Here is a 25,683-nt window from a genome sequence, read left to right on the forward strand (position 1 = left end):
CTATTTTTCTAATATTAGGGGTATTCACTTAAAGTTGCGTAAAGTGTGTAACAAGTCAAGCAATGTTTCAAATGAAATAATTCTTCTTGGTGATAAATAACAAATACATAACCTAGCAACCCATCAGGATCGTTCAAAATTCTTCGCGACATTTGTTATTCTTTGAACTCAGATTTTCCCGTCTGTTAGATATTGTTCGGAAAAAAGACCGTTTTCCTCACGATTTTTGGACCACCGTTCAATGCCAACATTCTGGTGCAGTTTGGACAGTATTATGTTGAAAAAGTAAGTGTTAGGCGATATGTGGTTGAATCAATTCATGTTGACTTTCTTTAGATACTCGAAACCCTGGTTGATTCATCGATGGTCATTATGATGAAGATGCATCGAAGCCTAACCTTTATTGACAATTGCTGGAAAATAAAGCGCTATTTGAAGAAGCACATAATTAGGATTTTGATTCCCAGAACTATAGAACCTCCTACCCCTAAAGGTCTCATTCGGTAGTAACTTGAGAACAGTAATCATTGTTCAATTTCCAGTATTTGTTACTCATCGAGTAAAATTATGTGTTTTAATATGAATGATTACATTTTAACACAGGATCAGATCACGATCGATAATTTTGGGACAAAAGCGTAATGGAAATGAAACAGAATGCATTTCCTATTGACCTGGTCGCTCATGAAAAGCTGTTGATATGACCTTTCCACGAACTTTGCTATTGGATAGGTCCACGCCTATCATTGGTAGTTGCATCACCGCCAGACACTTCTTTCAAAACTCTGCCTAAATTCTGCTCTTCCAATGTGTTGCATCTTTCAAGCCATTTTTCGCAAAGTTTCAACAATTGAATTCACGTATATTTTCATCAAAATTTGTTACCAATTTTGTTTTGATGACAATCCTAACGATGACGGCCAATGTATGCTTAGATTGAAAATGTGTCGAATTTTGACAGTTTGAAATGTTCTTCTCTCAGTTTACTCAATGTCGTGAAACATTTCAGGTAATCAAAAAATACAGCGATTTACGCTGTTAAGTGAATACCCTTATTGTTTTAATATTTAGTAAGTGTGTTTAAGCACTCGTGCGGTAAATGTTTTTGAAAATATTCAGTTTTCTTATCTTACCTTATTTTACTTTTTAAAACCAAATTAAAAATCGATATTTCTGGTAATTTTTATATTATTCAAACTAATTTATATGTACAGCTGAACATCAAATAAATTATTAAATTAGGTGTATCTAATGAGAATCACATAAACTACAATTAGTTGTAAGTGACGCGTGCAAAACAGAGGACTGAAGGAAATAGCTAGAATTGCAAGAAAGCTACGCTGTGGTGAGTTCAAGCGTATGGTTAAGATCGCCATAGATGTGAAGCCACCCCTTATTCCGGTGAAAACTATATGAAATACTAATTTTATGATGTAACGGGATTTCCTAAAGCAAAAGAATTTTTCACCAACCTTGTTGTACACTTCAAAGAATTGGGTAAACTTTAACTACATAATGGTCATAATTGAACATTGATAAAACTATTATGTTACAGATCATGACCAGTATTTTCCGAAGAGTATGTATAAGCATTTGCGCCAACTTACGATGCTAACATAATAATCCTGAAGTAGGATTGTTACTGAGTCAATTCTATTATTATTGGCAAAAAAAAAAACTCAAATAGACAAAGTTTTGCTCGAAAGCCACGCTCTGCGAGCTGCGCTCTATTTAAACTCCAGATTTAATAACGCCGGTTAGCAAACTTTCACAGTTCAGTGACCCCCACAGTTATGAAACAACTAGGGCTAATTTTTGATTAAAATCATGGTCACGTTGTACAATTTAAACAAATTTCCATCTTAAAGATGTCGATTAGTGGGATAGGTGGTTTCTTGCTGTAGCTCAAACCTACACAGATTATGGATCAAAACACTATAACAGCAATTTATCTGCGAGTTAAATAAATGGAGCGTTGATGAAAACATACTTTTTGAAATTTCTTTTAAGATCTTTGATTCATAACTGTGGTATGGTTCTATGGTTCTCAATACCCTACTCATATATATGATCAAAATAATTGGGACACCCTAATGATGAGCTTGAATATGTGCCGCGTTCCGCTTTCTGTCATACTAAATTGGATACATGTAGGGTAGATATACGCTGGTATTCGCCGCTGTCGAGAGACCTTCGTTTGTTCTGTGGATTGCTCTTTCTGGTGCACAAAAGTGTTTTTGCATCCGTTGCCATTATTGGTTCGGAGTAAATGCCTGTACACAAAAGAGAGCGAGAAATTCGGGGAGTTTTCCAACCGGAATAGCAAACAAGTTTAATTGGTAGGAAAATGGAAAACTTGCAGCAATTAACAGACGATTTACCAGCTAGTCAACAATAATGCATCATTACATCGAATCAAGGGCAAAACGAAAAAGTAGCATAATTTTCGTTTTAATCAAGTTAAAAATAAATTTACAATCTCCTTCTGTTTGCTGGCGGCACCGCGTTGCCTTCGTCGTCGTCGTCGACGATGAGAAGGGATAGTGGTCGTGTTGCAGTTAAGTTTATCAAATTTGCTTTCAACAGTATTTGAGGTAGAAATAAGCTATGCAGTAGGGATGAGCGTAATTAATAGACGTATCGTTTTTAAATTGAATATTAGTGCAGTGACTGATAGGAGCACATTAGTGTAGTGACTGATAAGCAAGCGTGACATATAAATTATAAAACAAATTTATGCTGTTACTATTCTAAATTCATCAAATATTTGCAGTTAAAAACTATTTCAGAATTTATTATATTTTCCCGATACTACTAAAGATTTCTCCACGAGCTGTTTTTAAATTTCCTACGTTAATATGTCACTATTATGCAGTATATATACAAATTCCTCTATAAATTTCTCCAAGAATTCCTATAAATATTTGTGTAGGTTCTACAGGTTTTCCAAATATTTTTCGATATATTTTTAGGAATTAAATGTACTGTGGACCTCAGATGCTGAATATTTTGCGTATATGAGTTTGGTTTTGATGGGTTTCCCCTGCTCGAACTAATATACTTATCCACTTTAAGAACTCAATCATATCTATAGGATGGGAATCAGGATCACGAAATACGGCTTCTGCATTCGTAAATTTGCATATTTTATTTATTATTGACACATAGAGGAATTTAGTATGCTCATCTTCTGGTGTTTCTATTTTACAAACATCGATTTTGAATCCGACCTTGAATTCATCGAAATCACGCAACTTTGAAACAATAGGTTCCTGTGACGACCATTTGTATTCAGATGACTGACCCCAATATATTCGATTCTTCATCTTCAGCGGCGGTGAACGGTAGCTCCTCATTCTCTTCGGCTTCATTGTCCCCTACTGTATACCCTTCTTCATCCGAACTATTCGTTACATTCAAAACATTAGTACAGTCACCCCACAGTTATGGATAGCACACAGATATGGATCAAAGTTGGGTTAAAACGGGAATATCTCTTCAAATATAGTTGCAATCACTCAGAACACATTTTACCTACGTGAACCATAAATCTGTATAATATCGCAACCAACTATAATATGCTTAAGCATATTTTATCCGTCCGTAGGAAATAAAATGTTAACCGTATTCACAGAATTGTTGATTCATAACTGTGGGGCATTGTAAACCATACCACAGTTATAAGACTATTCGGAAATAAACGCCAAAACGTATGCTTTGACTAGCACACCATTCGTTTGTCTCGCAGATAAATTGCTGTTATAGTGTCTTGATCCATAATATGAGTCGATTTGATCCATAATAAGGATCCTCTTCCCCAATGATCCACATCTGTGGGGTGGACATCGTTTGAAATTTCTATCGAAATCGATACTTCATTGTAAAATACCGGGAATTTTGAGGTCTATTCTCAAAAACAAATACAGTCATCCCTCCATGAGTCGATGTTCCATTACTCGATATCGACTCATGGAACCATACTAAAAACATAAAATCATGGTTACTATGATGGTCCCTTCAAACAGCTATTCCAAGAATAGCTGTTCCATGACTCGATATTTCCATGAGTCGATGGTCCCTTCAATATTGACTCATGGAGGTTTGACTGTATATTCTTCAGTACCAGGGAGGTAATTTTGTTTTGTACAGCGTCACCATGATTTTTAATCATATTTTATTCTGAAAAATTACCCTTAGCTGATCATTTTGTATGGAAAATCGAAAATGTTGCAAATGTTTCGTCCAATACTGTATAATCTTTCAAATCGTTTGGTTCTAATGACCGCAAAATAGCCTAAATTTATGCTTTTTTATATTTTAGTTCAGTTTAAGTTTGTTAAAGGATAAGTATAATCAGGTTTCTTACATTAATTTTTCCTCATCCAGATAGGCTCACCAACAAATTCAGATAATTTTCTTTTTGCAGATCCTACTGTAGAGAGTTATACAATTTAGTTAATTAAGTTCAAAGCAAAAGGTTATAAAAACGATAATTTAGGCTAATATATAGGAATGGCTTTCATAAACCGCATCAATTGTCTGTATCGAAGCTAACCTATAGTTTATAAAATAGTGAAAATTCAGTCAGCATTTATCGATCGTGCTTTTCATACGCACTCACCAAAATACGCACAATCAAAATCGTAAAGGCTTCTACTATTTGCACGAATTCACCGAAAGTCTTATTTAATTCACAAATAATTCCCAGGCAGTAAATCGCATCTATTCGCATATGGCTTGCACGAGTTGATGTTATAGGTATGGTTCGTGCAACCTCAGTTCACACATATAGGTATCATATTTGACATTGACATCTGTCTGAGCTTTCGCAGTATCAAGCTGTCGAGGGATTCACCACCGGGCAGTCTATTCTCGCTAATCCGATCAGTCCCCAGTTCATAAACCCTGGTCATACTATCGTTCGGAAGTTTTCCCAGGTTTATCATCTATTTCGAGGACGGTTAACCGGGAGACCGGTCGTCTGAAGACTCCTCCCGTTATACGAACAACTGCTTGTCGCACTCGCCCATTAACTCCAGCAAAAACCTCTTCAACGATGCCCCGAACTCCTACAGCGCCCTTACCATCATCCATGTTGAAGACTAGGTCTCCTTGATTTGATGGATCTGTTTTCTACATTCCACTTGCTCCGTAGATTCAATGTCGGCAAGTATTCTTTGCACCATCTAGTCCAGAATTCATTTGCCAACGCCAACGAACGCTTGTAACTGCTCCTCAATTCTTCTGCCACAGTGATTGGTACTTGAAACAGCAAATGTTGTCCCGAAGTACTACCTAGGAGAAAGTGGTTCGGAGTAATTGTATCCAGTTCAGCGTCTTATGTTCCAGAACAGGTTGACGGACGAGAGTTGGCAAGATATTCGGCTTCGGCCAAGGTTGTAACATGTATTTCATCAGTCATCCTCCATCCATCACATAAAACTGCCATTGCTTCCTTAACGGACCTCACCATTCGCTCCCATACACCACCCATATGAGGAACAGATGGTGGGTTAAAGGTCCATTTCGTGTTTGCACCCGTGAACGTATTTGCCCAATCTAGATCTATTCTCGCAAGTTCCTCACGCAGCTCTCTACTAGCCAAAAAAATTGTACCGTTGTCCGAAAATATCTCTAGCCCCGTCGCCGAATGAATCGCCGGATCGCATGCTTACACGATTCAGTGCTAAGACTATACGCTACCTCACAATGGACCGCTCGCACGACCAGACATGTGAACAGTGCTACATAGCGTTTTTCGGTTTTTCCTTGCGTCTTCCTACAGTAACGTCGATCGGCTCAAAGTAATCGAGTCCTACGTAACTGAAGGCACACACGAAAGGCTGCATTCGCTGAACAGGAAGTGGCGCCATACGCAGTACCACTGGCTTGCTTTTCCGAAGTCGACATTTCAGGCAGCTGTTGATGACTTTTCCGACAGCTGTACGTAGCTTCGGAATAAAATACGCCTGTCGTTCTTCGTTTTCCGTTGATCCATGCATGTTATAGGTATAGTTCGTGCAACCTCAGTTCACACATATAGGTATCATATTTGACATTGACATCTGTCTGAGCTTTCGCAGTATTGCGGCGCTCATCTTAAATCCACATCCAGTGGCGGCGGTAACGCGCAGAAGATATGCGCGCAATTCAAACGCAACGTCAAAATTCAAGTAGGCTTGGATTTTTTCGTTCTCCAAGGACGCAAATATTTCGTATTTGCTAAAGCTGAAACATTTGGTGATTTTCATTATCACTGCGACAGTATATCGATATTTTCAGATAATCGCATTACGTGAATTTATCTTGCAGAGCACAATATTAAGCTGTCGAAAGATTCACCACCAGACAGTCTATTCTCGCTGATCCGAACAGCTATTGTAGTGCTCAACTAAACTTTTCGATGAAACATTTCAAAGCGTTACTTACAGACAGACAACTCTGGGCTTTTGTGTATATGATGTACGACAAGGTGTTATATATATATAGTAGTGAAACAGGACACATGACGTATGTCTGTGAAAGGCATGCAAATTGAAACATAGCAAGGAATGATTCCCATTCATGCCCGAATAAACATTATCGATTTCCACTTTGCTCGAATAATAAGCTCGTGGTTTTTATTGTTATGTTTTTTTTTATCTGATTTGTGTAACGTTCACGCAAACTAATATTATTGTATAACCTACAGAACCCATGGTAAAATTAAGACCTGCACCAACGAAACATAAATCTGTTAGATATAAGAATTTGATGTAATGTTTGGAATGATATTATTAGAAGAATTGGACACAAGTCTGAAATACAAGGGTAAGATACCATGTTGAGCATCTCTAAGTATTTGGCGGTCTCGGTTAGCAGTACGATTCCGTCGTGATTCGCGACTCACCGTGTCACCGTTGTCTACGGAAGTTGTGGTTGGTTGTATGGCAGTCGATGTCATCAAGTGTGAATGTCAAGCAGGGTTCAAGTTTAGAGTTGGGTTTCCTGTAAGCAACTCTCCCCACACTCATCTTCATCCATCTGTAGAGACAAAAGGTATTCCACGTGTGGGGGATATTCGACCAAAGTCTCGATAGCAAACTCCGTATTTGTGTGATAGTAAGCTTCAAGCTGAAATTTTATTTAGATTAGTTCATAGTTTTTGGCTGTTGGTTGGTTTACTCACACATTTTGGTGAATCTATGCAAGCACAGAGTGATTCTTTCGCTTCAGCCGGTCTACTAGTAAGCCTATCTAAAATTTAAGTCCAAATTTAGCAATATTTCATTGAATCTTCATATATCATACCTACTATTTGACTAATTCGTTAGGAATTACAAATTAGCGAATGATGGGACACCTTTTTAGGTTATTAGTGCAATCAATACAACTATATGCTTTCGAAACTATGGTGTGAATAAATATATATATAAAAGATTTCAATTCACTGATTTTCAATATAAACTAGAATAATTCAATAATTTGGAGTCTTCACTTCATGTGGTTTTTGAGCACATCACATTCTTCTCTTACGCCTTTCCATACAGTTCAGCAGTCGTTGACGTGGATGCTTGACGTTTCGTCGGTTTGCATGAATTTGACGGCACTGTTGTAGAGGCGCCGCTTCTACGAGGGGTCTCATCGTAACACTCCCCTTCCCGTAAACCTTGGTCAAGATCCGTATTGCTGACGTCATCCAGATCAGGTTTACTAGACTCCAAGATGTCCAGCACTGCTAGCTTCAATGCTGGCCTGCGTAGTATGCCGGTTGACGTACGTACCAGTGCCTGACGAACTCTATGGTCTTTACCGACGATCACCTGTTCCACTCTTCCGCGAATCCAATGGTTTCTAGTTGATTCGCCAACTATTAAAACAAGATCTCCGACTTTCACATCTTCGCATTCTTTAAACCATTTACACCGTCTTGTTATCACTGGTAGAAATTCCTTAATCCATCGGCACCAGAACTGATCCATAATGTGCTGCGCCAATTTCCAGCTACTTCGAAGCGTTCTACGGATGTCCACAGGTTCCGTAGGGAGCACCTTTGTCCCATTAGAACACCCAAAAATAAAATGATTTGGCGTTAAGGCCTCGTCGTCTGCTGATTCCAGGGGAACGTAAGTTAGAGGCCTTGAATTGACCATACATTCGGCTTCGTATAAAATGGTCAGTAGTGTTTCATCGTCTGGATTTCTTGGAGATTCAAGGAGAACATTAGTGGCTGATTTTATTGAACGAACTAATCGTTCCCATACGCCACCCATGTGGGGGGCGCTTGGTGGATTAAAAATCCAACGTGTTTGAGCGCTAGTAAAGGTTAGTGCCATTGCTTCGTTGGTTTCTCGCATCTGTAACTGCAGCTCCCGGTTTGCTCCGTGGAAGCAAGTTCCGTTGTCGCTGTATACTTCCGCCGGTGGTCCTCGGCGAGCTACAAATCTGCGTACTGCCATTATGCATGATTCCGTAGTTAGACTATGGACGACCTCTAGATGAACTGCTCTGATGGATAGACATGTAAAGAGCGCTACCCAACGTTTCACTTGACTCCTTCCGACTTTCACAGGGATTGGGCCGAAATAATCGAGACCAACTGATGTAAACGGTTTGATGTACGCCTCCAGTCTTGCACGTGGCAAAGGTGCCATTAATGGTGAACGGACAGACGCCTTCTTTATACGACATTTCATGCAGTCTTTTTCAACTCTTTCCACCACCGCTCGGAGTTTGGCTATTTCAAATCGCTGCCTCAGCTCGTTTACCACCGTTTCGCGATTTGCATGACGGTAATGGTGATGGTACCAATCAACGATCAGCTGTGTAATACGGTGTCTACGAGGCAAGATACAAGGAAATTTTGCTTCAAAGGATGCGAAGCGACAGGCAGCTATGCGGCCTCGCATTCGTAATATTCCTTGTTCATCGAGATAGGGACATATTTTGAACAGCGGGCTAGATTTCTTTACTGCTTCATGCCGTGCATCTGGTGGTCCTTGCGTCAACCGTAGAACCTTCATCTCATCAGAAAAGGCATCCTTCTGCGCAATTCTCCATAGTCCTATCTCAGCTAATTTCAGTTCATGTTGAGTCAACGGTCCCTTTTGAAGATGCTGACCATTTTTCTTCCGCCCTAGATTACCGATAAAGCGGTATACATAGGCCATCATACGGTGCAGTCTCGTCCACCGGCTGAATCTGAATATGTCAACTAGCGGTGCTGAGATCCAGTGAGAATGGTTTGGACGTAATTCTTCTCTAGTGGTGAATGGTTTGGGAAATTTCGGCCAATGTCCCTCCTCCATTCGCAAGAACAATGGACCGCGGAACCAAGAGTTGTCTACATTGAAGTCAGGACCGCCGTTCCATTTAGTTGCCTTATCAGCTGAGTTCATTTCAGAGGGCACCCAGCGCCACTCATCCTGGTCACTAAAACTTAGAATTTCTCCAATTCGTACGGCTACAAACTTCTGATATCGGCGATGATCAGAACGAATCCAAGCTAATACTGTTGAAGAATCAGTCCAGAAAATCCTGCGTGAAATTGAGAACTTATGATGACTCTGAACTGACTCCGTTAAACGAACTCCAAGAACTGCTGCTTTCAGTTCAAGTCGGGGAATAGACAGCGTTTTGATGGGAGCAACTTTAGTTTTTGCGGTAACTAGGGTTACCTGAATTCCAGTCTCGCTAGGCAGTCGAAAGTAGGCAGAGCATGCATACGCCGAAGAGCTTGCATCTACGAATACGTGAAGCTCTATTCCCTTCAAATCCTCTGGAAGTGGCTTATTGAAATAGCAGCGTGGAATTTTGATGCTCTGCAGCATTGGAAAAAGATTTATCCATTGTCGCCACTTAGCGTAGAGTTCATCTCCGATCGCTCCGTCCCATGAACAGCCAGCCGCCCAGATATCTTGTATTAGAACTTTCCCATGTACAAGGTAAAACGAGATCAGACCTAGTGGGTCAAATAGACTCATGACCACTTTTAGAACCTCCCTTTTGGTAGGTATGTGGTCATTTGCCAGTATCGGCTGAAGATCGTCTCGCATGTTGAACGTATAGGTGAACAAATCTTCCATAGGCAGCCATTGCATTCCAAGCACTGATTCTACCTCACCTCGCATAAGAACCAATGCTTTGCCCGTTCTATCAGGGGTTTCACCAATTCCTTGAAGCAACTTCTCGGAATTCGAAGAAAAATTTCGTAATTCGAATCCACCTCGGGAATGGATTAACCTCACATCGTTTGTCACTTCAATAGCTTCCTGGACAGTTCTGAAGCTGTCCAGGTAATCGTCCACATAGTGGTTGTCTACTATAGCAGCTGCAGCTCGGGGGAACTCCTTCGCAAATTCTTCAGCATTTCGGTTCTTGATGAACTGAGCAGATGTGGGGGAGCAAGTAGACCCGAATGTAGCAACATCCATGACATAGGTTTGGATTCGGTCTGTTGGTTCGTCACGCCAGAGAAAACATTGAGATGAACGATCTTGGGGTATGATGGAGATCTGATGAAACATCTCACGGATATCTCCACACACCGCCACCGGATATTGACGAAACCGACTCAATACTGCGACCAAGGGAGTCAATAGGTCTGGCCCCTTAAGTAGTTTTGAGTTGAAGGAAACTCCGTGAGATTTGGCAGCAGCATCCCAAATCAGCCTTATTTTTTGTGGCTTCTTTGGATTTCTAACGACACCCAGAGGTAGGAACCACATACGATTCGAATCCATGGAATCCAATTCACACATTGTAGCCTTATGTGCGTATCCCTTCCGTTCGTAATCCCAAATCAACTGTCGAACAGAATCCCGCAAGAAACTATCCTGCTCAAGCTTTCGCTCCAGCGACTGAAGACGGCGTACCGCCATCGAGTGGCTTTCCGGGAACTCCACGTCGTCCATTCTCCAAAGAAGTCCAGTTTCAAAACCAGAAGACGTTCGACGAGTTGTCTCTTCCATAATTGTTCGCGCTCTCCTATTCTCTTCTGATTCTAAAACGCAGGTAGAAGAATTCGGTGTTCCTATTGATTCCACGGCAAAATAATCTCGAAGTTGTTCGTTTAGCTCCCGGTCGGAATCTGAAGCAGCCGCAATATGGAAGTTAATTGGAACTACCCTAGGAGAACATCGTGGAGCACATCCATAGATGCCCCAACCGAGTCGGCATTTCGCAGCGATAGGATCCCTAGGCGCTCCTTCACGTATTTTGAGTGGAACTGATAAGTGCAAATTATTTATTCCTATGAGAAGCTTTGGTTGAACATTTTCATATTCTTCTATAGGCAATCCTCGCAGATGCGGGAATCGAGCGGACAGGTCTTGATATCGCAATGTTTGTGTTGGGAGAACCAGGCTATTGACTGTATGAGTTTGCATTAAATGCGATGGAGACTGCGAACCAGCGCTGGCAATTTCGAGTTCAATCCGTTGAGCCTTGGATTCTTCGCGACTCACATTTCCAGTCCACAGCAACGTTAGAGGCTCTTTAGGTCCGCATACACCTAGTTGTTCGGCTATGTCGGCCTCTAACAAAGTCAATGACGAACCTTCGTCGATGAAGGCAAAGACGGTTAACGAGAGCCCATTTGCAAAAAGGACCACGGGTTGAATTCGGAACAAGGGAAGTGCTTCACTATTGGAACTGAAATGACTAGTGGACACATTCACCGACGGCGGGCCAGCGCTTGGAATATGCAACGAGGTGTGGTGTTTCATGGTGCATCCGCTTACGCCGCAACCTTTCCAAGATTTGCACGGCCATTTACCGTGGTTATTGAGACATGTCCGACAGAGACCCTTTTTTTGAACAACTGACCACCTCTCTTCTACGGTCATCAAATTGTATTGTGTGCAGTCCCCAACGCGATGACCTTCTTTGGTGCATATGGAACACGTCTTACCTGGTTTTTGACCATCTTTACCATTGTTCACCGTCGTACTAGAACCCGATGGCAGCGTTCTTGAGGAATGTGTTTGAAGAAACCCTTTTTCTCGACTCCTTTGATGCTCATTTCGCGGCGCTCTGCTGAAGACGGGAATCTCCATTGTGACCTCACTTGCAGCCGATACTAATTCGGACATAAAGCTTCCGAAGGTGGCTAAGGTGACGATTACATCTTGTCTCTTGTAGACCGCCCAATTGAGTTTAAGTGATCCTGGTAGCTTCTCGACAAGCTCTTGAAGGAGAACTGGGTTTGAGAGATGATTCTCTTGTTGGGCCCCAACAAGATGATCGACGAGATTTTGCACAGCAAGGCCAAACTCCATCAGCGTTTCCAGTCGATCTTGACGGGGTGGTGGTACTCGTTGAATCTTCGCTAATAAGGAACGAATCAGCAACTCGGGTCGTCCGTATAACGTGCGCAGCGTTTGAATAACGTATGGCACATTTGTGGGTAACAGAAGGCGGCTTCGGACGGCCTCTAAGGCATGGCCTCGCAAACATCTTTGGAGGCGTATCAAATTCTCAGCATCCGTGTATCCACAAGCAATTGTGGATTGCTCGAAACTGCTCACGAAGAGTGGCCAGTCTTCAGGATTTCCGTTGAAAACTGGAAGCTCTTTTCCAAGCACCTGTCGAGCGGCGATCTGTTCTGACGTTAGTACTCTATGATGAATTGCTGCAGTCGTTTGGGGCTGTAGCGGCGACTGCCTTGCTTGAATATTCACTCCTTGTAATTGAACCGGCGGTTGAAGTCCCTGCTGTGGCAGCGCTTCCGGCGTTCGACGAGGGAATGTTAACCCACCGGCAGCACGAGGTGCTGGCTCTGTGTAGCTATTTTCCCTTGGATTCGAGACGACGTGCTCTCGAGGGTGTGGTGATGCAATATGACGTAGGGAGGCTGGGCCAATATTTGCTGCTTGTTGAAAAATATTAACGTTGTGCTCTTGTAAAGCTGGCTGCTGTTGATGTGCGTTTCCCGGCGGTAAACCCGTTTCATTCACCGACAATTGCTCTAGCGTAGCTTCGAGATGATGCATAGCGGGTAAAGAGGCAGGACCTGTCTGTCGGCGTGGTGATGGGAGTCGTTCTCCATGCTGATGCGGATTGCACGGAGGTGTTGACCGAATCGAATTGCTGGCCCTCCAGTCTTTGGATGCACGTTCAGGCCCCTCGGCTGCCGTTTCTAACCATTTCGTTACTTTATCATTGGAATTAGTAACCGAACCACCCAATGAACCACCTTTACTACTCGACTCAGCTATCTGACGAATCAACGCGGTTTTTTTCTCAAGGGATTCCTTCCTAATCTGTTGTTGGCGAGCACACACTTCTTTGTCCATAACCAGCTGTCTCTCTCTAAGCTGCCTTTCCGCTTCCAACAAACTTTTACGTTCTTCGAGGCGACGTTGCATCTCATCTATTTCACGCTGTTGAATCTCAGTCTGCTCTTTCAACTCCTGTTCCTCGAGCTGTTGTTGCTCCTCCACAACTTTCAGGTGTGCTTCGAGAACAGATCTTTCACTTGAGACGTGACTAGGAACGTTTACTCCTTTCTTAACGGAGGATCGTGTCGACCTGTCCGTAGGAGGGATTTTCCGAAGGGAAGAAATCTTCAACTTGCATCCATTGCAAGTAAATTTTAGATTAGCGTAGTTTTCGATAGTAGGATCAACTCCGGCGCAGCTCAGATGCTGCCATTTGCGGCAGTTGTCGCAGGCTATCATGCGAGGTTCTGCTTGATCAGGCTGATCGCAGGATTGGCAGGTATAGGTGAGCCCATCGTTGGTGCGAGATCTCTCCATTTTGCTTCCCACAAACAAAATTTCTTGAAGAATTGTGGGGGATATTCGACCAAAGTCTCGATAGCAAACTCCGTATTTGTGTGATAGTAAGCTTCAAGCTGAAATTTTATTTAGATTAGTTCATAGTTTTTGGCTGTTGGTTGGTTTACTCACAAATTTTGGTGAATCTATGCAAGCACAGAGTGATTCTTTCGCTTCAGCCGGTCTACTAGTAAGCCTATCTAAAATTTAAGTCCAAATTTAGCAATATTTCATTGAATCTTCATATATCATACCTACTATTTGACTAATTCGTTAGGAATTACAAATTAGCGAATGATGGGACACCTTTTTAGGTTATTAGTGCAATCAATACAACTATATGCTTTCGAAACTATGGTGTGAATAAATATATATATAAAAGATTTCAATTCACTGATTTTCAATATAAACTAGAATAATTCAATAATTTGGAGTCTTCACTTCATGTGGTTTTTGAGCACATCACATTCTTCTCTTACGCCTTTCCATACAGTTCAGCAGTCGTTGACGTGGATGCTTGACGTTTCGTCGGTTTGCATGAATTTGACGGCACTGTTGTAGAGGCGCCGCTTCTACGAGGGGTCTCATCGTAACACCACGAAAGAAGAGGTTTTCCGGCCTTAATGTTAGCTCCAAATTTTCCGGCTTCAATGGCCTCGTCTCACACTGCATTCTGAAGTCTTGACCCTGGACTGTGCCTGAAAGAGCTATACGCGATAAGAAAATGAAACCAACAAAACTAGATAGATGAGAGCAGCAGCCAAGCAACCCCAACGTGAAGAGAACACCAGAGGCAAAAATGCGCCACCTAACAAGGCGAAAGCAATAATGAAAGTTAAGATTGTGGCAAGGATAAAATCTTCGTGGTAACTCGCCTCTTGATGTGCCTTTCTTTTGCCGCTTCCTTCAGTGCCGTGGAGGATATGCATCAAGAATCATTCTTGTTTTTTGCTGTCAAGCGTTTCCTTTAGCATCCATCGCCCACCGGTTTTCCTCGGTCTGGACAAATCGTGGCCATGTATATCTGACCAAGGCCGGAGGAGGGTAAAATTGCTTGAAAGGCAGAAGAAAATAATTAATTAATGTTTACTGTATGATAGAGCAAGTTTAACACTAATTAAATCTATCTGCTCCTTGCCCTTGATTCACTAAATTGAAACGCTGTAACTTTTCTTTTCACTTTTTGTACAGTTTAGCATTTTTACTTCAACGACTATTTCGTATGCTGGAGTGTAGTTGAAAGTAAGAGGTTTTTAAATAATGCATGTGTAAGAATTTTTAGTTGACCACTGTTGTGTAACACACTAAATGGCAAGGGAGCAATTTCAATTTGATACTTTGGCTTGCTCTTAAAAGGGAACAGCTTTTAAATTGACACTCTGAATTAGTAAGTGGGTTTTTTTTTTCTCCACTGTTTGCCCAACTAAAGTAAAGTAGAAAGCACTATATGTGTTCAATTTAGTATTCGATATGGTCTTATTGACATTGATTCTTAGAACTGCCGCTGAAAAGCGTTCGACAAGATCATTTGGGTTACTAAGTTAGCTAATTGAGCAATACTGGTAGTCATTTAGGTGCTCAATGGTGACAGCCTGGCACATAAACTTGCAGTATGGATAACTATCAATGGCTTCAACTAAGATCTCGTCGCAACAGTGGAGAACGGAATCGGAAGTAGTATATACATTAGACCAGTGGTCCTCAGCGTAACCGATTACACGGGCCATCTCAACGCTTACAAAATAAGGCGCGGGCCGCAAGATTTATAATAATTAATTTTAACAGCTTTTAATGGGATTACAAAAAATCACTATTTCCATGAAAACGGATAATACATATCTGGGAGTTTTATGATCAAAGTAGAGGGGTTTGGAAGCAAAGATAAAAGTGACAGAGAAACAATGCCAAGATTTTGATGAATTATGTTAGCTATTATAAAAATAAATTCATGACGAAAAAACTCACCTTGAAATTATTTTTAAAAACTTGAAACAGAGTTTTATTAGTACACTTTACTCAAATTCGATCAAAATGTCACTTACAGTATTGGACAATGTATTTTCAGCTTTTTCGATCAATAATACAAAATAGTCTACTTTAGAGGGTTACTTGAATTTTAACATATATTTGTAACTTTTTTCTCTTTTATGAGTTAAAAGCAGTAACAGTAATTTTTTCGACAAATTTCAAAACTTACACAAACCAAAAAATTGACGAAATAGATTGATAGTATTTTCAACAAACTTGTAAATCTAGATGAGATTAACAATTATAATGAAGATACTTGTAGGCCTCTTATATTTTGATATAAATCGTTTAATATTTATTGCGAAATTCACTTTATTCGAATTGGTATTATTTTTGATCTTTTGAGTTTTGATTTCTGACATTTTGAAAATGTGGACACTTGAGTAATGTCCGAAATGCTGTGTACATTTTATTCATATCGGACTATAAATTACTGAGATTTATCCCAAAAAAGTTGACCATTTGGTATGGAAGGTCGAGAAAGTTGCAAATGTATTGTCCAATATTGTACATTTCTTTGCCTTTGGGCTCCTCAATCCATATTCAAATATTTCAACACAATTTCCAAAGATTTACAGAAATAGGAGACATTTTAGGAGTCAAATTAAAAAAAAAATTTTTGTAGAAATTTTCAACCTTTCAATGAATTAAAGTCAATTTCATATTACTCCTTATGCCATGAAGATGGATAAATTCAGAAACATTTTACATGATTTCAATGACAGACTTTCTTAGAACAAAGTTGCAAGAGCAAAGTATTAAACATCAGCATCAATAAAAATTATAACATGCGGGCCGCATCACATTAATAATCAAAATCCATTCGCGGGCCGCACAAAACCTTCTCGGGGGCCGCATGTGGCCCGCGGGCCGCAGTTTGGTGACCACTGCATTAGACTGATGCAAATTTTGAAGTTTTTGCTCCCCTATGCTTAAACGGTGTCAATTATGATGAAAATTATTCTCCCAAAATTTGAAGTGATTTGGAAGAAATTTGGTTGTGCACACGCCATTTGAAGTTTATATGGAAATTACTATGGAAAAGCCAAAACTTTTGCGTTCAGTCCTCTATCTGCTCGCCATAATAATATATGGAAAAGCGAACACACTGTTCCCATGTAAAATCTTCTCAGCTACAACTTTGCCGTAGACCACATTTTGATTGGACGTAAGGATAATTTGTTATTCTTGATTCTAAAGTCTAAACCATGCTGATATGATCATTCAATTACTTTCAGAGCAACACTGTTTTTTTTTTTGCTGTAGAACATAATAGCCCGGATTACTTTGATCTATAGACGAATTCCATCCAGAATCAGTCGAAAAAATAAGAAATCGAACTCGACCATCTTCGATTTCGATCAAACTTCTCACATGTTTTCGGAATAATAAAATGAGTGGTTTCCATAGATAAAGAGATCATTTTGACTCAAGAGTAACTTTTGAAAAGGGCCTATTGGGTTTTGCAGTTATCTTTTTTGAAAAAATCTTGCTCCAAAACTGTTCGTTTTAGAGAAAAACGTTCAAAGGCAAAGTTGTAGGTAACTGTTTGGACTATTTAAAAAAATACACACTGAAAAAAAAATTTTTTTCATGAAAAAAATCCTTAAAATTCAAATTACAAAAAAACCCATTTTTAATATTTTTTAAATTTTCACCATGAAAACTTGATGGAAAACATGATGTTTGGAAGGTGGTTTCATGATGGAGAAAAGTTTTATAAAAAAGTTTTTCTAATAACAACTTTTGTTCAATTTTCAAAATTTTGGTTTTTTAAAGAAATTTTGTCGTCTTAATGAATAAATATGATTCTTAAAATTGTTTAGAATCATAAATATATTAATGATGAAATCCTTAGAAGCGATCATTTTCGTGCTATTTCAAATCAAGTGTAAAATATATCTTTATATGTAATGGAATAGGCCCTTCTCGTAATTTTTTTTTTTTATTTATTTATTAAACATACTTCAAGTAAACTACATATTACATATTTTATACTATACCGTTAGTTAACAAATATTTAAATATTCACCAAATATTTTTTTAACTTTTTTTTCTGATTCCATCTGAATTCTCTTATGCTTTTTTTAAATACAAACAGGCTTATTTTTGGATGTTTCTGTACACAGAATGCAATATAATGTACTACTAACCAAGACACAGTTTTCTGACGAGGACACTCTAAATCAAAATCCCAACTTAAGATGTCTTCAAAATCATTGAATTGTACTTTCAATGTGTTATGTATAATTCTACACACCCAGTCCCTCACTTCCTTCGAAGAGCTGCACCTTTTAATACGATGCTCATTACTATCAATTTCGTTGCATCCACATCGTTCACAGAAGGCATTTTCAACCCCACCGATACCGTATTGGACCTTTTTCAGTTTATTAACAACCAAATCGTTGAATAATTGAAACAATGCTGATTTATCTTCAGCAAGAAGATAAGAATAACTTAAGATTTTCCATCTAGAAGCCCAAATTATTTGCGGATATAATGATTCCACAAGAGGTGTGAAACCTTGAGAACTGAGAAACGATCGATAAAGCAGTTTTACAGAATCGAGACCATTGTCCAATTGGGGTATTAGTGTTATCCATTCCTTTCCATTCCCTGTTAATTTAGACATGTGCTTAAAATTTATAAGATATTTTTCTCCAACTTCACAGTTCTCGTCATTGTTTTTAATGATATTCCAAACAAAAAGGGCTTTACATTTTTCCGTTGGGTCTATCAAGCCAAGACCACCACTATCAGTATCGCGATAAAGCTGTCGCCTATCAACTCTAAAAATACAATTTTTCCATATGAAGTTTCCCACTATTGTTTTAATTTTAGCCAAATGGAGATTTTTCGCAGGAAAAATCTGGGCCAAATACCACAACTTTGATAAAACAAAAACGTTGACATACCAAACTTTTTCCAATAAGCACATGTTGCGGAATGACACTTGCCAAATACGATGCCTCATTTCACCTAATAATTTTTCATAATTCGATTCAACAGTATCGTTCCAGGATGATTTGAAAGTAACTCCTAGTAACCTTAAATTTTCAGTTTCTGGGACCTGGAATGGGCCACCACGACAGTTATTAATCCTTAAAAATTTTGATTTTTTCAGATTCAAGCTAATCTTCGAAAACTTTGAAAAAATAGCTATGATATTCAGCACGTTATCAAGCTCTTCCGAGTTTCGAAGAAAGATATTCACGTCATCCGCAAATGCGATCACTCTCAGGAATTTGTCATACACAAGTACCCCGAGCACGCTTTGATCAATCATCCGAATAAGAGGTTCCACATATGAAACAAATAACAACATGCTCAGAGGGCAGCCTTGTCTGACAGACGACCTTATTTGAATTTCCTGCGTCAGGAATCCGTTGAACAAAATCTTGGATGTTGCCTTTCCGTATAAACGCTGAATACATTGAATCAATTGGTCTGGAAAACCAAACTTTCCTAGCACTTTCCATAAAAAAACGTGATCAACCTTATCGAAGGCTTTTTCCAAGTCGAGACTAAGGAGTAGACCTTTGAACCGTTTGCTTTCTGTAGCTTTAGTCATTATCCTACGCACATCTTTCAGGTTTTCAATACAGGATCGCCCTGGTATGCATGTACTTTGTCCGGGTCCTACGAGTTTCTCAACACTTATCTGCATTCTATTACAAATCATTTTGGTGAAGAACTTGTAATCAGTATTTAATAAGCTGATGGGGCGATGGTTGTCCAAATTTGTCAGATCTCCTTTTTTTGGAATCAAATTAATAATTCCATCAGAAAAATCTTTTGGAGGTACAATCTGTCCACTCAAGTACGCGTTGTACAATCGCAAAAGTTCGGTTTTCAAAATTTCAAAGTTAGAAAGGTAGAACTCGTAGGTCAAACCATCAGGACCCGGCGATTTTTTCTTATTGCAAGCTTTTAGAGTCCTCAACAATTCATCCTCAGAAATTTCTTGCACCAAATCATCAACCTCTTCCGCAGGAAGAGTGTAAACGATTGAATTCAACGAATTTTCATATCTATTTAAGTCTGAGTCATCTATTGTACCTTTATACAACTTTGAAAAGTGGTCATGTACCAAAGAACCTATCTTTGAGTTGTCTGTTTCAAGAGTATTTCCATTTTTTAGTCTCAACACAAACACATTTGATCTGTGGATTCCTTTAGAAAGATGATAAATTGTTACTTTTTCGTCCTCCGTTATTGCACTTGTAGAAATTTTGGCACTTAAATTCTGTAGTCTGCTCTGCTCTAGATCCATTAGTTTGGATTTGGTAATAGCAATTTCGTTGGTAACATCTTCTCCTGAGGTTTGTCTGTTGAAATACTCAAAAAGCTTGCTGGAAAGAATTGCTTTCGATGATCGGTTGGATTGGTTCAAATGCCAACTCTCCGATTTATAAAAACTTCTTGCTTTTGGTTTAAAGCAATAATGCCACCAAGCGCTAATATCTGACGTATACGATGACCTTTGCTTTAGTTTTTCATACTCAGCACGGAATCGGTTTCTGGTTTCAACATAATGTAAAAAACTAGGATTAACTTTCCAATAGCCACGGCCACGTGATGATATCTGTTCTTTTGTAACTTTTAACGTTAAAATCACGCAATGGTGATCAGAAAACACAAGTGGCAAAGTTTTGCAGTTGCTAACATTGCAAACAAACTCCTTCGGTATATAAAAACGATCTAAACGTGAAGCTGATTGATTTCTATGAAAGGTGAAACGGTCTGATTTGAGCGATTTGGCTACATCTTTAAAAGAAAAAAGTTCAACTAAATTCTTCAACCCATTAGAAAAGTTCTTTGTCGACCCCAACGAATCTTTAGGATCCAAAATACAATTGAAATCCCCTCCAAGCATCGCGAAAACAGTTCCTGGTTTGTTAAGGTGAACGCTTAAACCTTCTGTGAACAGTTCATCCCTCTCTCGCTTCTTATCACTTCCTGACTGCGCGTAAATATTTATATAGTTCACTCCATTTACAACTACTGATAAAATCCTACCAGATGGATCGAATATAAAATCCGAGTAGCTGAAGCTTTTTCTAATTAGAATTGCCGTCCCTTTCCTTTCTACGCTTATGTTCACCAATGCATTGTGTGATGACACAAAAGCAAAATCATTGTAGCTTACTTCCTGTAAGAACACAATATCAATATTGTGCTCGTAGATGAAATCTTTTAAAAGGCTCCTATTGACTGCTGTGTTAATACTGTTAAGGTTTATCGTTGCTACTGAACAAATAAACTTCATTGTTAGTATAGGTTAGCCTACTCTCTGTTGTTGGTTTTCTTTTTGGTCGTGACTGACCTTGACCTACGGTTCTGTGCGACTAGCAGTTTGCTATCGTCGGATGGTTTGCTTCCTCGACACCGCATCAGACTCTGACGCAGACATCATGTATACGCGCTTCACATCAAGAGCTTGAGATCAGCTTGCCATGAGCGCACAAAAATAACCGCGCGCTTGAGCACGTGCTATGGTGAGACACATTTTTTTAGATCTCATGTAGCAATGTACTAGCTCAAACGATCACATCTGCACTGGCTCATGCGCCATCTCATGAGAAAATCTCAATGTGACAGTGCATTTGAGCCTCGCAGGAGAAGGTTTCAGAAGCAAGGAAAAGGGATTAAACTATGGATCAAACTGCCCGTAGGCAGTTTCAAAGGCTTGACGTGATTCAACGCGGTTAAGATTCTAGAATCTGAATTGAAAAACTTGGGCTGGCCAACGAAGAAGCATAGGTATAGACCGAAGTCGTATGCTTCCGTGGAGTTATTGTACTAGGCAAACATAACTGCATAGAAGTACTCCTAGTAAGCGCATGTGACGAGCCTCACGAGATGTCTCATCAGACTCACTCACTAAGATATATTTTGTACGTATCCGCATCTCGTGTCTCACATAATCTGTGAGCTGCGATATGGAATATCGCATGGCACACTAGCTCATTCAGGTATACATGAGAAATACGACTCAGAGTCCACGCGTTTCAGATCACGTGTACGTTTTTTTGATCCGTTTCCTTCCTCTATCGACTCTACCACAGCAGGCTTGCTGGGAGATTCACCGGCCGATGGTTCGGCTGGCACCACGACGCTGTTCACATTAGAGGCACCCAATAGTTCCTCCGGTTTACTGCCATTTTTGGTTAGCACCACCATACCCGGCATGGGATCTGATTGTGCCAAGAGACCTTTGACGACAATGTTTGCAAAGGATCCAGGTTCTTTACTTCCACAGGCTGCTGCGGCTCTCTGGCCAGAAACTTCCTCCGTAGAAAGCTTCATCCGCGCGTTCACACTCTGACGTTTTGGACAAGCCGCTTTCAGGTGATCCAAAGCTCCGCAAACGAAGCACTTATGCTGCAATCCTTCATAGAAGACCCTTGCTCTGATGCTCTGGATATGGAGTTGCGCCGGAATCTCGGACACCATCTCCATATGTACTCCTCGAATACCATTCCAGATAGGGAAACCCGTCTCCACAGAGTATCGTTCACGGACCATCTGATAAATGGTACCGTACTTCGCCAATACAGTAGCGATCTGTTCGTCCTTCACCTCTGGCGGCAAACCGAAAATGCGGACATAACGGAACGTTCCGTTCGCCAAACTCACCGATACTTGTACCTTATCTCCGTTAGCGTACTTGAAATCCACGTGCTTGCCCAGCTTAATAAGGGCATCCTTCACACGTGCCTCCGTCTGGAAGCGCACTAACAAGCTAAAATCCTCTCGGTACATAGCACTCAGGTCATCACAGCTCCATCCTTGTTCCTTGAAAAACGTGAACACTTCTTCGTTGGACGGATTCCGCGTATGCGATCCAAAGCGAAGCTTGATGGTATTTTCTCGTTTCGGTTCCATTCTTCGTTCCTATAACTAAACACTACTATTATACAAAAAAAAGGGAAACAATATCCACAATAGCACTCTTTCACTGTCTCGAAACACGTCTGATTCGGACGAAGACTGAAAGCGAACTGAGTAAATCAATCGCGATTCTCCATCATTAACAAGTTTTCATTAGTGCAGATGATAGTTCCCACAACTCATCCCTGAACGCCCCTGAAAATTCAACAAGCTGTTTTGAAGATGAATGATTTTTTTTATTGTTTTGAAAAACACAATAATTTTTAATCTTAATTAATATCCATTCTGTTCTACTACCTGAACTATTATTATTAAATAGTTAAGCTCTCGTTACCTATCGCTTTCCATTTATCGAACTAATAATAAACACATTTTTCATCGAAGTGAATGTTAACACAGTTAACAGTTAACCAATTCAGCTTAAAACAAAGACTAACAGTGTCAGAAATCTGCTTTGAAAACCGTTTATTAATACATGCGAAAGAGACAAAAAAGTAGATGTGTGCACTCAGTTTCTTGTAGCTTTTTTAGGCGTGCTTCAATTTCCACTGTAGTAGGCTATTGTATTTGAGTCATAGCTTACTTTGATATAGTGGTGGTCATCACGAGATGAAGTGTTTGTCAGTTACTATCATACACGCGTGGAGTCAACACGTGCCACCTAAACGTGGAAACCAGCGAAATTGAATTTAAAAAGAAAGTTAGTTTTCAGTTCAAAAGCGTGAACATGAAGATCAATAAGGTGAAGTGTTGTAGAACTTTTCCATCGAGACGATGCTCATCGAAACTTCGTAACCTTACAACAAAAATGGTAGATAAGCTAAAAACACTGGACGGAGCAATCAACTTAAACACGTCGCTGTTAATTTGTGAAACATGCCAATTGCATTCTCTAAAAGTACGTGCTCCAGAAACCATGGAACAATCCGTTGCTGAAGAGTTTCAGCGAGATGAGCATTTATCAGCAGCCTCCATTCTACATCAACCACCATCTTCATCGCGGCAGCCTCTGGAAGAAGTTCCATCAGCTGCATCATTCATCTCAACGTCTTCCCAGGACACCATCGATGATACCTATTCGAGAACACATAATATTGAATTACTCAATAGAGGTGTAGCCGGAATCAGTGTTTCACCAATATCTACGAAGAAGATGCGGAAGACACAGTATCCCCAGAAAAAGTATTTGGAAATCACTCAAGGCGTGCGGAATCACATTTTCAGTTTCGGAGCAGAAGACGATCTTGAGCTGGTGAAGTTCAAAGCAGCTGACTTCGATGAAATTATTTCTCAATTGAGAGAGAAATTTGCCGAACCATCATGTTCCAGAAACGATCAACTGCGAATATTATCGCTTTTGCCAAAATCCTGGTCAAGCCAAAGAATAATTGATGAGTTTGGTGCAAACAAGTACATCGTGTCACAGGTACAGTACAACTTACCTATGATGTAAGTTCTATTTAATAAAATATTTAAAAACTATTTCACAGGCACGCGGGTTATCGAAAGATCAGGAAATATTAGCTATTCCTCAAAACGAAAAGCCAGGACATGGATTGGATCCCGAGGTAAGAAACAATGTACTAAAGTTCTTTGAAAGCGACCATATCAGCAGAGCTATGCCAGGACAGAATGATTACGTTTCTTTTAGAAAGGATGGGCAACGAATTCATGTTCAAAAACGACTATTAGTTTGTACATTAAAGGAAGCTTATATAAGGTTTAAGGAAGTAAGTAAGAATAAGATAGGATTTAGTTCATTTGCCCAAGTACGACCCAAACATTGTAGACTGCTATGCAGCTCAGGATCTCATAATATTTGTGTTTGTACCATCCAGCTGCATGCTCTCAAAAAACACTGTTTCGAAAATGATTACAAGCACTATTGTGAACAACTTTTATGTAGCTCAACATCAAGGTCGAAATATTGTTATCTACGTGAGTGCAAAACTTGTCCGACCCTTCCTGAGTTTGAAAGTCTTTTTTCTGCGGAAATTGAGAAACGTGGACTATCAGAGGTCTGTTTCGAGCAGTGGATTTCAACCGATCGATGTAATCTGGAGACAATTGTTAAACCAGTGGATGAATTCACATCGTACTTTTGTGAACGGTTCATGACTACATCAAAACACAGCAGTCTACCTTTCTAAGACAAGCCAAAACCACTTTAAAGGATGGAGAAGTTGTAATAATATGTGATTTTTTTGAGAACTATTCGTTTGTACTTCAAGATGCCGCTCAAAGTAGTTATTGGACAAACAATCAAGCGACAATTTATCCGTTTGTTGTTTATTTCAAAGAAGCAGGAACACTGAAAAATTTGAGTTTTATTGTTATATCGAATGTACTAACACATAATACGGTTGCGGTGCAAGTTTTTATTTCTAAATTAATGATTTTTTTAACATCTAGAATTCAGCTTAAAAAGGCAATTTTTATGTCAGATGGTGCTGCATCCCAGTACAAAAACAGGAAAAATTTTGCAAGCCTTTGTAAATACAAAACTAAGTACAATACTGATGCTGAATGGCATTTCTTTGCGACAGCGCATGGAAAAGGACCTTGTGATGCAATATGTGGCACATTGAAGTGAATGGCAAGAAATGCCAGCATAGCTGTAGAGCATGAGCATCCAATCAGAAATGCAGAAGAGCTATATGAGTGGGCAAATCAAAAGAGAAATGACTATTTGACGAAGTTGTCTTTCTGTTACATGTCGCAAGATCAAAATGTGGTCTTCGGCAAAGTTGTAGCTGGTAGAATTTCACATGAGAAGAGTGTGTTCACTATTCCATAAAATATTATGACGAAGAAATAGAGGGCTGAACACAAAAGGTTGGCGTTTTCCATAGTAATCTCCATATAAACTTCAAATGGCGTGTGCACAGTCAAATTTCTTCCAAATCATTTCAAATTTTGAGAGGATGCTTTTTACCATAATTTAAATCGTTTAAGCTTGGGGGATTTTTTCTAAATTTGCATCACTCTTATATACATCCAT

The sequence above is a fragment of the Aedes aegypti genome, chromosome 3 (assembly GCF_002204515.2).
Source record: "Aedes aegypti strain LVP_AGWG chromosome 3, AaegL5.0 Primary Assembly, whole genome shotgun sequence".
Lineage (NCBI taxonomy): Eukaryota > Metazoa > Arthropoda > Insecta > Diptera > Culicidae > Aedes > Aedes aegypti.